General features: G+C 47.3%; 2 long non-coding RNA genes across 2 annotated transcripts; one reads left to right on the top strand and one right to left on the bottom strand.

The window, feature by feature from the left end:
* Positions 1–349: 349 nt before the first annotated feature.
* Positions 350–8955, bottom strand: LOC149126033 (uncharacterized). The gene is made up of 3 exons (XR_016234884.1): positions 8811–8955; positions 3242–3394; positions 350–3099 (listed from the first exon to the last, which is right to left on the bottom strand). It is a non-coding gene; the product is annotated as an uncharacterized LOC149126033 (long non-coding RNA).
* A 78-nt stretch (positions 8956–9033) lies between these two features.
* On the top strand, positions 9034–11813 carry LOC149126032 (uncharacterized). The gene is made up of 3 exons (XR_016234883.1): positions 9034–9425; positions 9516–10074; positions 11171–11813. It is a non-coding gene; the product is annotated as an uncharacterized LOC149126032 (long non-coding RNA).
* The last annotated feature ends 6313 nt before the right edge of the window (positions 11814–18126 follow it).

Below are 18126 nucleotides of genomic sequence, written 5' to 3'. Positions count from 1 at the left end.
AATCTCTTTGCCAAGATAAAGAAACAAGCATAATATTCTATATAATATAACTTATTTCTTGTTACTTTAGCATCAAGATTCAAATAGGCCTTTTTTTAGTAGCAGCTAGAATGGAGACACTGCAATCTCTTTACAGACACCCCTATCTTTCTAAAATAAGGAGCTATCTGGGCGTACCCTCTCCACGCCACTCAGCCGTGTGTGAAGTTTCTCTTTCCTGTGAACAAGACCTAGGCTACAAATAATATATATGTTCTCTGACACTTCTAAATGCTTATTTGTGAGGAGCCAAGAACAGACACAGAAGAAACAATAAAAATAGAGAATTAATAATCACTGAGTTATGGGGGGGCAATAAAATTGGGGGAAAGACTAATAAACAGACAAGATCAATAGCCAAGAGGTTAATAAAAGATACCTGGAGTGAGGGATTTGGACTAAAGAAGATGGATTATTCAGGTAGACCTCAGCTTCAAGTAACAGAAAACTCAGCGCAGAAGTACTTCCATGATGGATTTATCGGCTTGGATGTCAGGAAGTCCAGACACAGCAAGAACTCAGCAGGGCTGGGTGCTGTGGCTCAGTCAGTCCCCAGGAGCCCGGGGCCGCCTCGACATTGCACTCTGCCATCAGAGCCCAGCCGGGTCAGTCACAGGGTGACTGGTGTGGGGGAGGGGGCAACTGGCTCTCACGGTTCAGAAGCTCCCCACCAATCTGCCAGCACCTTCTCCATCAACTGGAAACGGGTCACGTGCTCACTTCTCAGCCCAGACTCTTCTCCCACAGTCAATCTGCTCACCGTGGGCTCTGGGGAGCTCACCTCTCCCTGAGCTGCCTAGGCTGTGCTGGGGAGCTTAGGAACCTAAACAAAACCAGGTTTCCGTGGGAAGAATAAAGTGTGAGTGGATCCAGAGGAAGCCATCAACTTCTTAGGCTATGGAGTAGCAAAGAGGTGAAGGCTACAGTATCCTCGCTGTTCAACCCTCCAAGCTTTCAAATATGGGGCCGATGCCAGACAGCCAAGTCCTGGCAAAGTCAGATCTGCACATTTGTCAGAAGAACCGGATGAGAAGTCTGTGTTGTTGAGTTTTACACACTGCCTGGTAAGTCATGCAAAAACCTCCTTGCCCTAACTGATGCATGTAACAAGGGTTTTCCAGTTCCCAAGCCTGTATAACCTGCACCGGGAGGTCCTGGGAGAATTGTCATGCCATCACCGTCAGTAGATCTTAAATAATATAATAATACTATAATAATAAGCCGGGGCAGCTTATTAAACACACATGGAGAAGGTACTGTAGGTATCAAGTGAGGGGCATGCACCCAGCTTCCAATTCCAGGCGACAGGGAGTTGGCCACTGGAAGACTGAAGCTTAGATGGGAGAGAGCATTCATTACTCCACTGTCAACTTGGTTGCATGGTTTGAGTATTTTATTTTATCGTAGGCCATCCATTCTCCTCTCTCTGCTTCCATTCTCTTTTCTTTTCTTAGGCCCCTAATGTTTCTGAGCTGCAGTCAACGCTAAGAACTACTGTCCGGTGTGCTCAAACATCATGCTTCAGCTTGGATACTCCAGAGCCCAAAACTGGACTCACTGCTCAAGGTCACGTGTGAGCATCCGGCCTCCTGGGGCCAACAGCTGACTCTGATTCTCAGACTCATTCTCTCTGGTTTCGGTGTGGACCAGACTTTCCAGTATGCCCCGTCTCTTGGAAAGAAGACGTGTAGATGAGTAGAACGTTTTGTTCAGCAAGAGACGAAGTCCACAGACAGGTGTTCAGCATCCCTTTGAAGGGAGTAGCAGTGGAATCCCCAGCGACTGGAGCCGGTTCTACTCACACTCATGTCTCAGCGGCAGAGGCAGAGCGAGAGTGTGCGTTAGGGACGCCTTCATGGGTGGGTTCCCACAGTGTCTTCTAAGTGATCAGCTCGAAGAAGCAGGCATCACCAATGGGATGTTTAAAAGCCCTCTCACTAGCAATTTAAACAAATGAGAAGGCTGATGGAGAGAGCGAGATGTGTTGAGAAATCATGAAAATGGCAGGCACTGTTTTCAGAAGGGAACCTCTCTTGTTGACTCTTCGGCAGCTGCCTGTGATCTGGGCGAAATCAACCACAAAGGAAGCGCAGTGTAGTCTGGTGGTCACTTTCACAAAAACAGCCCAGGCTGCTACCAGCTCAGCAGCTAGCTACTGTCTCTTTCGCTTGTGCTGCACCCGGGTTATTTTTAAACCTGCCTGTCAGTTGTCTGACAAATCTGATGTGTACTCTATAAGGGGAACCATTCCACCCACAAGCCCCAAGTCATAGCTTGTCCTTAACAGCCCAAAAACCCACTGGGGTGCACGTTGCCCTCCCACCCCCCGTGCATCCACACTATGCCTTCTTCCTGGAATAGGTGTTCCTGGGCCGCCCTAACTTCAGGAGAAAGCGCCTGTCTGTTCACAAGACACACATTCTGGGCAGCGGCCCAGGGGTCAGCTCAGATGTCAGGCCCAAAGAATTTACACAGTATCGTAAGTCACAGAGACGGAGTCCTTGCCACCCAGCTGCCTAGCTGTCCCCATAAGTGGCCCAGCCTCGGCCAGGGCCTATGGCTTGGCAGCTCATGGAGGATGAACACAAGATCCAGCGAAGTTCCAGGAGCTGATAAGGCGCGAAGAGAGGGACCAACATTTTCCTCCAGCCATTTCCTTGCAAAGCACTGGTAGGAAGGGAGTCAATTTTTCTGTTCTCACCCACCCACCTAGTCCTTAAATTTCTGAACGTAACTACCCTTCACAGCAAACCAACTTGTACAGAGAGTACAAGTTTTTCTCAGATGAAAACTGACATGTAGTATTCTACACTGCCTTGAAGAATTTTTTTTCTCTGGTTCAAAGAAGAGGACAGAGAACTAACAAGTGCTCCTATTATGATTCAAGTTCATTGTTGGACTTTTTTTTGTTGATATCTCATTTAATCCATTTGCCATCTCGCAAGACAGCTACATTATATAATCTACTATGAATCCCCAGGTAGAGTCCGCTGACCGCCTTCTGTGTTTCAGGGACTCTCCCAGGCTTTAGCGACTTGGTGATCTTGCTAGGAACCCAGCCTGGTGGGGAAGAGAACGTATGAATGACTAATTACCATAAAAACAGAAAAATGTCATAATAGATGAACATAAGGGTGTGAGAACACACACTTTAAAATTCAGATGTATCTAATGTATGCACCAATTAAAATGCTAGACTTACCCCAAAGACAAATTCTGATGTTGTTGCAAAGGGTTCCAATATTTTGATACAATCAGCCACGACAAGGAGGCAGAGAGCGAAGCCGTGACAGAAGCTCCTTTTCGTCTGCTTTTTCTTCTAAGGGAACTTTGGGGGAGGTTTCTGGATGTCCCCCTTTTCCAAATAAAATAATGTAAACATTTCATGAAGACTTCATTTATTCATGCATACCCCCACAGTGTTTCTAGAACACTTTAACATGGCTAACAAAAATGTATACCGCAGCACAGCGCAAATCAAAGTACTCAGGAGCAAAGCACCTGTGTCTGCTTTTATCAGCGTCCTCTGAAAGTCTACTTCCTGTTCTCCACAAGTAACTACTCCCTTCTCCCTGCTTCCAGCTGCTTGCTTTACATCACTGGGGCCATCCCAGCCAGTTTCCTCTGGCTCAGGACCCAGGGCAGCCCTGTTTGGTCTCCACAAGGGCTCCGCGCTGCCTCTTCCACGCACACCACTAAGGGGCCAGAGCACCTGGCCAAGAGCTTTGGTCCCAAACCAATCTGCTTGTCAGACAGCAGCGGAACCTCGACACACAGGCTGTTCCATCTCACGTTTATGGCTCTTGGCGCACGCAAGAAGCCCTCCCAAGGAAGCCGGGGTTCTCAAGAGCCACGTGACCTGTCGCCAAGCACAGGCAGGAAGGACACGGGTGAGGGGTCCTCCGACCCACGCTTCCTGGTGGAAGCAGAGTTAGCGCCTTTTTTGAATATGTGCAACTTTTGGGTTAGTCATTTCAGGGCGGGAAATCATCAGTGTTCTCAACTGAAAGAGGAAATCTTTAGACAAGGAGTCTGCAGCTACAAATTTTCGCCTGACTCTGAGATTGGATTTTTTTCCCTGCTTTTTGGTTTTTTTGAGCCTTTGAATTCGACTTAACATACTGACTGTCAGATTCCAGTGGTGAGCTGATGATGAAATTAGGAAAGATAGGGTTCACCGACTTAGCAGACCTATGCCATTACTTACGGCTGCCCTGTGGCTCTGCAACCGGCTCGATGCCCACTTAGTCACCTTGGCTTTGGTACTTGCCTCTGACCTCACACTTAAGAAACCTCAGAAAAGGAGAGCAGGAGGCAGTGTGGAAAAAAAGCATTACCAAAAACAAACTAACAAATAAAAGGCAGAGGTGCAAACCAATACTGCCATTAGCATTTAGGAGCAGCCCTTTGTAGTGCCTGTACGTGCAGCAGACAGTAATGCAATAACAAGGCCAGATCCTTTAAGGATCACAAACTGTGATTTCTTCTATCCATTGTTGAGGAATTTCACCACCAGAATTTAAAACTGAAAACACAACACAAAACACTCTGCTTAGCCCAAAGCACAGCAGGGTATCTGGGGGTCACAACAGTTTACTACAGGTGTTGTTGAGAACAGGGGTAGTAAGATGTGGGTGAGAGGCCCAGCTCCGACTCCCCATTACAGCTTCCTGCCAAGGCCAACTCTGGGAGGCAGCAGTGGCGGCTCCAGGAACTCAGTGTCTGCCAACACGAGAGACCTGGATTGGATTTCCAGTTCTTGGCTCAGCCCCAGCCCAGCCCAAGCTGTTACAGTAGTTTGGGGTGTGAAACAGCAGATAGGAACTGTCATTCTGTCTGCTTCTCAAATAGATTTTTTAAAATAATAAAAAAAAAAACTAGAAGAGAGGAGTTTGGAGTTCCCCAGTACTAAAAAACAAAAAATGTTGAGCAAGGAAAGGCTAATTACCCCAATTTGATCATTACATATTGTATGCATGTATCCGATTGTCACCCAGGACACCATAACTCATCTGTACAATTTTAAAAACTACACAAAATATTATGCCTCACAACAATATTCAAATAGAGGGTACTTTGGAAATTTCCTAAAAGATTTATTTGAAAGTCAGAGCTACAAAAAGAGATGGAGAGACCAAGAGAGGTCGGTCTTCCATCTGCCGGTTCAAACCCCAGTTGGCCACAATGGTCATGCACAATTTTAAAATGTATAATACACTGTGCCTAGCAAGGATATTCAAATAAAGGGTACTTTAAAATTTTTTATTTGTTTGAAAGTCAGAGTTCTGGGGCCAGTGCTATTGTGTAGGGGATAAAGCCGCCGTTTGCAGTGCTGGCGGCATCCCATATGGGTTCCAGTTCGTGTCCCGGCTGCTCTACTTCTGATCCAGCTCTCTGCTATGGCCTGGGAAAGCAGTAAAGATGGCCCAAGTTTTTGGGTCCCTGCACCCACTTGGGAGACCTAGAAGAAGCTTCTGGCTCCTGGCTTCAGATTGGTGCAACTCCAGCTGTTGCAGCCATCTAGGAAGTGAACCAGCAAATGGAAGACCTCTCTCTCTCTCTGGCTCTGCCTATCTGGAACTCTGCCTTTTAAATAAAGAAACAAATCTTTAAAATACAAAGAGTTACCAAGAGAGGGGAAGAGACAGAGAGAGAAATCTTCCATCCACTGGTTCATACCCCAAATGGGTGCAACAGCCAAGGCTGGGCCAAGCCAAAGCCAGGAGCTTCCTCCAGGTCTCCCATATGGGTGCAGGAGCCCAAACTCTTGGGCCATTTTCTGCTGCTTTCCCAGGCAGACCAGCAGGCAGCTGAATGGGAAGTAGAGCAGCCAGGGCTCGAATAAGTGCCCATATAGGAAGCCAGAACTGCAGGCAGAGGCTTAACCTTCTACGCCACAGTGCCGACCCTGCAAGGGTGTCATGGCCAACAAAATAACTATTCTCTTGAATTTCCTTGTCCTTGGTCTTAGGCTGTGTGTGTATCTCCTTCCTACCGTCATTCCTTTTGTAATTCACATAACTGAGATGCCTGCCTTATGGATGCTTTCTGCTATTGTTTTGTTTTGCTTGCCATCCTAATTCTCATCCGCCAATACCCGTGTAGTCCTTGGCTTATGCATCCCTTGATTCTGCGACCTCAAGAAGTCCACTTACGTCTCCTTCATGTCCAGTAGCGCTCAGCTTCTTCATGGGTCACCCTCGTGTTGAGAGGAGGGAATGACAGGGATGTGCAAATGCCCAACACAAATAGGTCTCCGTCGCCACCTGCCCACCCGGCCCTTCCTTGATTCCTGTTTCGCCCATGTTGGTTCCCTCGTTTCATCTCCCACTCAGCACCTCCCGGGAATTCCTCTGGGCACAGGCGACCACAGAAGGTGGTGACATTCAGCTCGACCAGTGGCATTTGCTCTGGTGTGAGGAAGCTGGGTAATCTCTCTTGCGTCTCTGGCACTCTTAGCTACTGCCTGTGCGGAGCAGCCAGTGTGGCATGTGACAGCCCCCAGCACTTAGCTAAGTGGTGTAGGATTTGGGACACCTCTCACCTCAGGCAACAGAGAACCCTGGGGCAAGTAAAGAGATGTCGCCTGTCGCCTTGGACTTTGGAGGACATGGTTGCTCTCGACTTGATTCTGATCTTTAAGAGCAAGTGTGGAACAAAGCAGCGAGAGCCCTAGGGAGGATGGGAAAAGTTCTTAAAATTCACGGGAACAGAGGACAGGAATGCCTGGCGCTATGTGATGTGTGTCCTTGACTATGGCAAAGCAAATTTTACAAAGTTCAAAGACAATGTGTTTGCTCCCAGAGTGGAGGGCTTTCTAAAAGACTACAGGAGAGGTCCAGAAGGAGGAGAAAAATAAATTCAAACCATACAAAAAAATGACCTGGATATGGAAGAAAAACTAAAGAAATCAATTTGGTGGCTTAGGGAACGCTCCCTTTTTTTGCTGAGATTTTTTTTCAGAGCATGTAGTAAGATCAAAGAACTTGCAGCCAAGAACAAAAGCAATGCAGCAGACCAAGCCTGGAAGACTGGCATCATAAAGTCAAAAATAAACTCAACTGTGCTGAAAAGAAAGGAGTGACTTTTACTAGGGCGTACAGAGTGGGCAGATGGACTGAAGACAATGAGTGTTTTTTGTCAGACAGGGAGCCCCAGAGTGAGTCCCGCATGGAAGATGTCTCCCTGGGTGGCTGCAGCAGAGTGGAGGTTTGGAGCCAGGTGACCAGAAGCCAGAGCTGGGCAGTTCCTGGGATAATCCATGGGAGAGCGGATGCCGCCCTGAGCCAGGCAGTGCAGAGGCCACAGAGAGACAAGCGTAGGGCAGGGAGGGACTGAGAATGGACCAGAGTCACCCATGGCAAAGGCCTTGGAAAGCTTCCCATGTGTGCTGGACGCCGGCAAAGAGAACGAAAGGATTCTAACATCTTTTGTGGAGTGCACAGCAAACAGGATCCGAGATGGCCGTCTGGGGGCAGAACCACCCCAGGAGCGCCAGGAGTGGTGGAGACGGCGAGTCACACCGTGTTCCAGACCCCGTGTAATCCCAGGTTTGCCCAAAGCACGGGCTGCATCCTGGGAAATAGCTGGGCGTAGAGGGGCCGTGGAGGAAGCTTCGACAAAGTCCAGGTGCACAGAGTTTACTGCCTGCCAGAACGTGTAGCACGAGGGTCCCACATCTGACGAAGACCTACAGATGAGTTAATGTTTTTAAGAGCCCTGTATCTGGGCCGGCGCTGCGGGGTATCGGGTAAAGCCACCACCTGCAGTGCCAGCATCCCGTATGGGCACCAGTTCTAGTCCCAGCTGCTCCACTTCCGCTCCAGCTCCCTGCTATGGCCTGGGAAAGCAGTAGAAGATGGCCCAAGTCCTTGGGTCCCTGCACACATGTGGGAGACCTGGAAGAAACTCCTGGCTTTGGATCAGCGCAGCTCTAGCCATTGCAGCCATGAGAGGAGTGAACCAGCAGATGCAAAACCTCTCTCTCTCTCTTTCTCTCTCTGCATCTCCTCTGTGTAACTCAGATTTTCAAATCAATAAATAAATCTTTAAAAAAAAAAAAACAGAGCCATGCATCTTCTCCTTTTGTGGTTACCGTGCACTGTACCCCCTCCCCTTAGCTACCGCTTCACTTTCCACAGCTTCAATTACCTACAGTCAGCTGCACTCTGAAGACACTACATGGAAAATTCCAGAAATAACCAACTCACGTCTTAAAGAACTTTTATTACACTATACTCTTATAAGCAGCCTGTAATTGTTGTGTTGATCTCTTACTGCACCTAATTTATCAATTAATCTGTATTTTAGGTATGGATGTGCAGGAAAAAATCGGACATATTTAGGATATTTAGGATTTGGGCAAAAACAGTATGCTAAGGGTTCCATGCCACAATTGGCTTCAGGCACCCACTGACGTCCTGAAGCATAGGCCCCTAGGGTAAGGGAGCTGTTGTAATTGCAAGTTCCAGTGGATGATCCTGAAGGAACTAACACTTTCGGGAACATCTTTGTATTTTGCATGAAATCGACCAGTTAACCTTGGGCTTTAGTGTCCCAGGCAGTGGACACATTTAGGTTCTTTTCGCGGGCACAGAAATACAGAGCCGAGACTGGTTCTAGGTACAAACAGGAACAGCGTTTAGCTGACATTGAGGGAAGTCATGTACCCTGACCTGCGAGCAAGGCCGTTCCACCCAGAGAAATCCCATCCTGAGCGCACCAGACTTGCCCATAACCGAGAGAGAGAAAAGAAAAACCAAACACAGTACCTGTCATTAGGAAGATCTGTCCAAGTGCAGCCGAGAAGCAGAGCAGGAGACATCCACCAGTGACCAGTTGACCAGTCCAGGGCGGAAAGAGAGGAAACAGAGCAGGATTTCCAAGCCTGGTCCGTCGTGGAAGAGCTCTCTCCGCCTTCCACCTCCTTTTATAAGGAAGGGGGGGGGGGGGGGAGTTGGTACTCCAATCTGATATGCAAACAGGGTGGGGTCTGAGCCTGTGTCCTGGTCCCAGATGCACCAGAGGCATCCTGGGAAGGTGGTGTATCAGACCAACAGTTAAAGAGACAGCATCACGATGCATAGATGCAAGAGTTGCGGCTCACCTAAGCTAACTTCATGTCTGTTTATTCCACCCTCCATCCCATACAGAAGCAAAGCGTCTGGATTATTAGTGGCTTCGTTTGCAGGTGTTAATGCTAATATAGAAAGCAGTATGATGCTCCCAGAGCTGACTGGAGGTTACAAAGCCTTCCCAAGGAGCTCCTACACGGGGCTGAGAGTTTAGACCTCAGTAGAATTGCGGGTGAAGAAATACTGCCGACATTTGGAGTGGAAAGAGCATCCTCATTCAGGTGCCTCACCGGAGAGACAGACGTTGCCAAAGTAAGGCGTGTGTGTGGGGAACCACAGGTAGTGGGCTGGGAGCTACTGGCAAAGCAAAAGGCCCGTTTGACCAACTCTTTATGACCTTAGAGGAAGAACTTGACCCAGTTCTGAAACAATCAAGCACGGAGGTCTGGCTCAGAGGTTCTGGATCCAAATACCAGGGCTGGAACCGTGATCCTCACAGGTACAAGAACATCACCGAGACTTGATGCAGGGTCAGGCGTTGTGGCACAGAGGGTTCAGCTGCTGCTTGGTATCCTATACAGGAGCGCCTGGGTTCGAGTCTGAGCTACTCCACTTCCTGTTAATGGGCACCCTGGCAGGTAACGGTGGAAGCTTCAAGTACTCGGGTCCCTGCCATGCACACCACCTGGATGGAGTTGCGGGCTCCTAGCTTTGGCCTGTCCCAACCCCAGCTGTTTTAAGTATTTGGGAAGTCAACCAGTGGATGGAACATCTCCCGCTCTGTGCGTCTGTCTCTTTGTGCTTTTCAAATAGATTTAAAACAGAGAAGAACCTGAAGGGCTCAGCCAGAAATGAGGTGGCCATCTGGAAGAAGCGAGGACAGGCTGTGCCTGCTGGGAGCTGCAGATGAACTGGGTGGATGGAGTCTTTCGACGTTGCACAGTTTCCTGTGGAAGGATGGGTATGCCACGTGAAATTCATTTCGGCTAATAGATGGATTCCTGGCAGCAAATTATTTATTAAACGTCCTGTGGAACATTCCTCACCAGGAGAAAAGATCTATTTTATAGATGCACAAGATCTTGGGTCTTGAGTTAGGATCTAGCTGTGTATTTCCGTTTGTGCAGAGTCAAATCCTAGGGAAAGCTATGTGTTCCGTCTGTAAGTTGGAAACAAGAACATAGATTTTCTTTTAATAGGCTTTCATTGCAAGACGTGTAATGAGGGAGCTTTAATTTACTGCCAAAACTGCCACAACCATTTCTTAAACATTTCTTTGTCATTAGTGAACCATTTAGGAAACACAGACTTTCTTTTTCCTTTCAAGGGCTTGCCTCCAAATTCATAACCTCAATGGGAACACTGATAATCTGTGAAGTATAGGGCTTTTCAAAATGCAGAAAAGAATCAAAAAAGATTTACAAGGGAGCACTGGCCTGGTTTACCAAGAATTCAGAAAGCCGACTTGCTTGGTGCTTCAAGACTAACAGCGACTACATTAAACACCAGAATGGTCAGTGCAATTAATGCAATTAAAGTAATTAGTCCTGGCAGCTGTAAGGTCAACTAGAGGTAGCTTTGTAACAGCAATCTGCCATTGCAAAATTACTGACATTTCCAACTAAATTATATTCTCTAAATTGTTGCCTTACTGCTAAATAAATAAAGTTATGCTAATGTAGGGACTGATTACAGATTGAAATTAGCACAATTGCTTGTTATATAGTCTGCTAGGGTTAACATTTTTTAAAAACATAATTAATGGCCTTTGCTTACTGTCTCTGCTTATAGCTCCTGCGGCTCATTTGCAATTTGCTGACAGTGCTAAATGTCGAAGAAGAAAGATTTCATCTGCAGGCAGAAAATGTGTTTTTCGCGTCATCAAGCTAAAACTTGTTATGGTTTCAGGGCAGTGTTAATAACAAAGATGACCAGAAAGGGAACGGATAAGAACGGGGCTAGAATCCGTTTTGCTTTTCAGTCTTGTGATCCAAGCCTTTTCTGGAGTCAATGTGAAATGTAATTGCTCTTCTGACCTCTATCTTCTCTCTCCCCAGGTCTGAGGAAGAGCTGCACTGGCTGATTATTGCAGGAATGAAAGGCACTCTGACCTTGTCGACCGAACGCCTTGCCGCTTTCAATGTTGCCCATTATACTGCAGGCAGGCAACTCCTGGAGAGAGGCGCAATCTACAGGAGAGCTGCTCCCCGCACTCCACCCCGGGCAATCCGCCAGAAGAGCTCCATCAGCAGCGGCTCAGACCTGACCAAACAGCTCAGGCAGCGAAGGAAACAGCTAGGGGGAGAACATCAGAGTATATCAAAATATTGTTAGCACACGGCTGAAAGAGCTCTCGGGCATCTGCACTGTACGGCACCTTGGCTAATCTCGCCCTGTGTCATCCGCCCGCCAGTAGTAAAGATTGAGCTGGGAGTATTTTGCTGAGGTCGGAAGCAGGAACTAATACATATGCAACCACTGAAATCCTAAAATAGGCAGTGCTGGGGGAGCACCTGCGGTTCACTCCCACCTCCAGCTTTGTCCTGCCCGTGCAGGCCCTGGGAGACGGTGGTGATGCTTCAAGTAGCTGAATTCCTGGCCTGCTGAATTGAATTCCCGGCTCCTGGCTCCAGCCCCAGCCCAGCCTGAACCGTTGCAAACATTTGGGGAATGAACCAGCAGATGAGAGCATGCTCTCTTCCTGTTTCTCTCTGCCTCTCAAATAAAAAAAAAAAAAAAAAAAGAAAGAAAGAAAGAAAAAGAAAAAAAGTAAATTTGCAGTCGCTCATTCAAAAGGGTTTGTGATAATATTCCTATGGAAACAGGAATGTAGAGTGATTTCTAAGACAAAGTAGGTCCGGCTATTGAGTTGCAACAACTGATCTAGATGGTAAACTAAACCCCGTTGGGTTATGTTTGGAATTTCTGATTGCCAGAGAACTTGGAAAGGACACCTTCTGTCTTGCAAACTCCACTGTTAAAGAAGACCCTGCTTAAAATCAGCCCTGCTTCCGGTCATCAGTGCTAATCCCTGCCCAGTCAATTCCATTCAACTCAATTTTATGGAGTATTTATGGCAAGTGTGTGCTTGTGCCTTGTGGGAACAAATGCTGACTGGCTCACCATTGGGACACAGCAGGGGTGTCATTCCCTCTGTTATCCATTCCATTCACTGAGGGAGAGGAAGCCAGCCGCAGGGCCTGCTGGGAGTGACACAAGGTGTCATTTCTTAGCATAATTTTCAGATCATATTCTTAGTTCCACTTCAGGAAGAGATTTATCATAGTGATAAAGGCTCTGGGGGTCTGGAACTAGCTAGACTGCAATTCCTACCTGTCTTAGTCTCTTTTTCCATTGCTTCAATTTCTTTCTTTCTTTTTTTTTTTTCTTTTTTTTTTTTTTTTTTTTTTGACAGGCAGAGTGGACAGTGAGAGAGAGAGACAGAGAGAAAGGTCTTCCTTTGCCGTTGGTTCACCCTCCAATGGCCGCCACGGCCGGCGCGCTGTGGCCGGTACACCGCGCTGATCCGATGGCAAGAGCCAGGTACTTACTCTGGTCTCCCATGGAGTGCAGGGCCCAAGCACTTGGGCCATCCTCCACTGCACTCCCTGGCCACAGCAGAGAGCTGGCCTGGAAGAGGGGCAACCGGGACAGAATCCGGCACCCCGACCGGGACTAGAACCCGGTGTGCCGGCGCCGCAAGGCGGAGGATTAGCTAGTGAGCCGTGGCACCGGCCCACATTTAGTAATTAAATTTCAACTTGAGTTTTGGCAGGGACAGATCATACCCAAACCCTAGGGCTATCCAGTTCCATTTCTACTCAAAGTCTGTGCAACCTCAAAATCTCTGCATTTCTCTGAGCTTTGGTGATGGAGAAGTCTGGATGAACTCCAGGGGTCTTCCGCCTTTTTTCCATCGTCACTGTTTTCTGAGAAATACCGGTATACAATACTGGCTGAGGCATCCCAATTCCAAATATTACAGCTCATCTTGCATCTAAAACTAGGTAGGCTCATCAAATGCTGAATTCAAGAAACATTATCACCCCATCTGAAAATAAAAAGAACTATCCAAAGGCCTCGGATACAATGATGAGCAAAAATGTTAGGAAGAATGATGTTAAAAGGTAATTTGCGAAAGACACGTGGAACCATGACCCTCATCCAGATATAAAAATGAGCACGTGTTAAAGAATGGATTGTAGTCATTAATCAAAGCGGGAACCCAGCAGATGTCATCACCAGTTTGAGAGACTCTGAAGAGACACATTTAAAGATCATGAATACTGAAATGAGTGTGCAAATGGAACAAAACTAGTATTTTCAGGGGTGGAGGGAAGTTGGCCGAACCTCTACCAGACAAGGCAGAATTTGCATGTCTAATAGTTGTAAAATAGCTCAAACACAATGACAGCCTCAAATCGGATAACAGGAAGGGGTGCTGCTCCAGACAGGGCGTGATTTCCCGATGAGGCCGAATTTTTTTCTGCAGTGCACACAGCTTCCCAACATGCTACCCCGAACTGTAGCACCTTGGCCCACTGCGTATTTTAAGCTACAGGAATTTGAGAAAATGACAGAGCAGGGAAGTCAGTCTCCGCTTCCCCAGTTCTTCTCCCTGGAAAAAGTTGAGAAAACCCAGAAAGGATTTATTTTTTTTTTTAATTATTATTATGTTAAAGATGTATTTATTTATTTGAATGTCAGAGTTACAGATTGACACGGAGGGATAGAGAGAGACTGAGATCTTCTATCCACTACTAGTGCACTCCCCAAATGGCCACAACAGCCGGGGCTGAGCCTGGCTGAAGCCAGGAGCCAGGAGCTTCTTCTGGGTCTCCCACACTCAGGCCACCTTCCACTGCTTTTCCCAAGCTATTATCAGGGAACTGGATCAGAAGTGGAGTAGCTGGGACACAAACCAGTGCCCTTATTAGATGCTGGCATCTCGGGCAGTGGTTTTACCTGCTACAGCACAACACTAGCCATAAAATTATTATTATTTTTAAATATCATTTGAGAGACAAAGGGAAAGCGACAAAGATAGAAAACTGCCATCCACCAGCTCACTTCCTACATGCCCAAACATCTTACAGGGGCTGAACCCAGGAGCCATGAACTCAATGCAGGCCTCCCACTTTGGGGGCAGGAACCCAGTTGCTTGAACAGTCACTGCTGCCTCCTAAGGTCTGCATTAGTAGGAAGCCGGACTCGGGAGAATGAGCCAAGTATTGAACCCAGGAACTCCGGCGTGGGATCCAGATGCCCCAAGCCATGACTTAACACCTGGGCCAAATGACTGCCACTAGAAAGGGTTTTCTGACCTTCCCCTGAAGCAGGTTGGAAGGCTCCCAGGTAAGAGGTGTCTCCCTGGACCTGGAGGAAAGAACTGTCCATCTCTGAACATACAAGGACACAGAAGAATCTGAAAGTGTAGGGCTTGTTCATTACCATCGCGTCCTCCAGTTGTATTTCTCCACAACGCTACCATCTTCAAACCTAAGCGGAGACCTACACAAACGTCCTTGTTTTGTGGGTCTTATTTCCTTATGAAGGCTCCGTGTCCAGGTGTTGTGACACAGTGGGTTAAGCCGCTCCTGGGGTTGTCCACATCCCATATTGGAGGGCTTGGTTCGAGACCTGGGTACTCTGAATCTTCCAACGCAGCTTCCTGCTAACGTGTTGGGGTTCCTACCACCCACCTCAGAGGCTAGATGGAGTTACAGGCTCCTGGCTTTGGTGTGGCCCAGCTCTGGCTGTTGTGGGCATTTGGGAATTGAACCAGCACATGGAAATCTATTTATCTGTCTTTCAAATAAATAAATCAATCTTTTAAAAATGAAAACACATCAAATAAATTTCTCATTAATTTTTAAAATATTTGTTTATTTATTTGAAAGGCAGAGTTACAGAGAAATAGAGGGAGTGACACAGAGAGAGATCTTCCATCCACTGGTTCACTCCCCAAATGGCCACACTCCTCAAAGTTGGGCCAACAGAATACTTGCTTTCTTTTCATTGCTTTAACCTAAGGATGAAGAGAAATATATCAATGTCAGATTTCTCTGTTTTCTTTTTTTCAAGTACTCATGTGTTGGCACTGTGGTGCTGGGTGTTAAGCCACTGCTTGTGATGTCGATATTCCTTATATGAGTTCTGGTTCAAGTCTCAGCTGCTTTGCTTCAGATCCAGCTCCCTGCTAATGTGCCTGGGAAGACAGCAGAAGATGGCTCAAATACTTGGACCCCGACAACCCAACATGTGAGACCAGGATGGACTTCCAGGCTCCTGGCTTTGGCCTGGCCCAGCCTTGGCTGCTGTGGTTATTTGGAGAGTGAACCAGTGGATGGAAGATCTCTCTCTTTCTGTCACTCTACCTTTCAAATCAACTACCATCTGCAGTGCCAGCATCCCATATGGGCATAGGGTTGAGTCCCACTGCTCCACTGCTGATCCAGCTCCCTGCTAATGTGTCTGGGAAGGCAACAGAAGATGGCTGAAGTCCTTGGGCCTCTGCATCCACAGGCCACCTGGGGAGTGAACTAGAGGGCGGAAGAGATCTCTCTCTCTCTCTGTAATTCTGACTTTCAAATAAATAAATAAATAAAGCTTGTGGTTACTTGGTGCAATTCATTTATTTTAAAACTAATCATTTGTTGGTGGGAAGAACAGAAAGCCAATAAAACTTCCGGAGGTTTCCTCTAACCTTGCTGCTGGGGCTCAAGACCAGGCCAACACGCCGCAGCTTGGCATCCTGAGTGATTCCGTGAGAAATCGGCCAAGAAAACACCGGAAGCCAGGGTTGGCTCCAACCTGGCCCAGCTCCTCCCTTCTGAATTAGGTCACCAAACCTGGAAGGGACTTCCCAATCCTGCTCTGAAGCAAGACCTCACATGGGAGCAGGAAGTGATAGCCTCGTCCCTAAGGAGGCTGGGGCCACAGAGAAGCCCCCAGCTTAGAGCTGTTGGGGCTCCCTGCCTCCCCGAGGCGTGTTTCTCCACAACCACGGATGGTTTCATCACACCTAGCATGAAAGACAGGCCTCCTGTGCCCAAATCTTTGCGTCTTCATTCTCCTAAGGAAGCTGCTTGGGTCACGTAGAACTTACACTAAATGCATTTGGATGCTTTCTTTTTGTTCTTCGGACTTTTCTTCAAGGGGCTTCAACCACGAGCCTAGCTGTGGGTGAGGAAAAGATAGTTTTCCTCCCCTATACAACATGGCTTGAAGATTCATTAATTTGAAAGGCAGAGGAAAAGAGAGACAGAGAGATGTTCCATCCAATGACGCATTCCCCAGATGACCACAATGGCTGGGGCTGGGTCAGGCCGAAGACACGTGAGTGACACTGTTGCAGGAATCTGTGGTTCTCATGGTTTTGTTTTTTTTCCTCCACCGGGTTTGTGTTTTGTGTTCACAAAAATGAGGAGTATGGACAAAGAAGGGTGAGTAGCGTGAAGGTAGCTTATTTTAGGAAATTGAAATGAAGGAAGAAGAAAACCTCAACAATACTAAGAAAAAATGCCAAAACAAAGCAAAAGCAAAACTAAACAGAAAAAAAAAAAACCACTCCCAGCAGCACTGAGAAAGATCCCTTTAGCAGGGAGCTGTTTGGAAAGCGGATTGTCTACAGTTTTACAGGCTGTCAAAGGGAACAGTCTCATGACTGCTCTGGGGAAGGGAGTTTTCATTGGTCATAGGGATGATGACTCAACAGAAAACACATGAAAGTTTCCTCCAACACTAACAGAACTGTCATTACCAGGGTCAGTTATAACAGCCCAGAAAACCTTGATGACACGGACTAGCACGTGACATCAGCATCGCTCATGGAAGCCGGCTGCCAGAATTTTCTTACCTCCAGGTAGTGGGGTGGGGCCTCCTGCTCCCTGTCCACCTACCCAGGAGTCTTTCTCTCTGCTTTCTCAGGTCCATTGCTGGGTTGGAAGCAAAGCAGCCAGGACTGGAAGAAGCATTCCAGGGTTAAGACGCCTGTGTTAGAAGTGAGAGCTTAGACATGGTGCTGTAAACCTGGTCCCCAACAACACACAGCTTAAAAACAAAAAACAAAAACACTCAGAGGTGCTATTCCCCTTCTGATCTTTCCCAAAAGCTACAAAGTGCACAAAACATACCAAAATTGCACTGCTATCCCAATGTGTTTTAAACAGTGTCATACACATACCTTCTAATTTTTAAAAGTCCCCCAGTCAATGTTTGAAACAAAAGACAAGCTAGCAGAAATGGGCAAAGAGCACAGCACTAAATATAGCAGCATAATTACTGTCACATAAATTATCTCCTCTGTGTAGTGTTAGAACAATGAGATAAAAGGTTTATCTCGACAGCGGAGGAAGAAGAGTGCAATGGATGGAGAATGTGAGATCTGCAACCCCAGGCCGGGGTGGGGAGGGGGGGGACTGAAGGCTCCTTAACTTTCATTTGCCTCTGGGGACTTTTCCATGGTGCACTCGTTTGAGTGGGTCCTGCGTCCCTGAAGGATCAGGTAGGAGAACAGAATCACTCATGATGGAAGGAGGCAGCACACAAGGGCAGGACGCAAAGCAGCGCTTTCTCTTCTTGCCCGATCTGAATGGATCTGAGCTTCACCCATCTCCAGAGAGGTTTGCTTCTCATCACCCTGGGACCCATTTTCCACAGCTGGGTCAGAATGTCACAAGTTGAGTTCTACCATCTTTTATTTTTTGATGCCATTCAAAGAAGGCACGCGGTGTGATGTCCCTGTGCTGACTGGCTGGCCTGTTCTACCTATTTATATACACATGTGAGCTAATCAATTGGGGCAGTTTGGTTCAGCTGACAGATAATAAGGCAGTCGTGAACAACAAAAGGTTCTTACCTTTAACAAATATTTAACTTAAAGGGTTAGAAAGCTGTGACTCAGAGAAACATATAAATTAATGATCACAGGGTCTGGCACAGTGGCTCACCGGGTTAATCCTCCACCTGTGGCGCCGGCATCCCATATGGGTGCCAGGTTCTGGTCCTGGCT

Source organism: Oryctolagus cuniculus, chromosome 6 (assembly GCF_051225735.1).
Source record: "Oryctolagus cuniculus isolate XC-2025 breed Fujian yellow rabbit chromosome 6, ASM5122573v1, whole genome shotgun sequence".
NCBI classification, from domain to species: domain Eukaryota; kingdom Metazoa; phylum Chordata; class Mammalia; order Lagomorpha; family Leporidae; genus Oryctolagus; species Oryctolagus cuniculus.
This window is presented reverse-complemented; position numbering and strand designations above follow the sequence as displayed.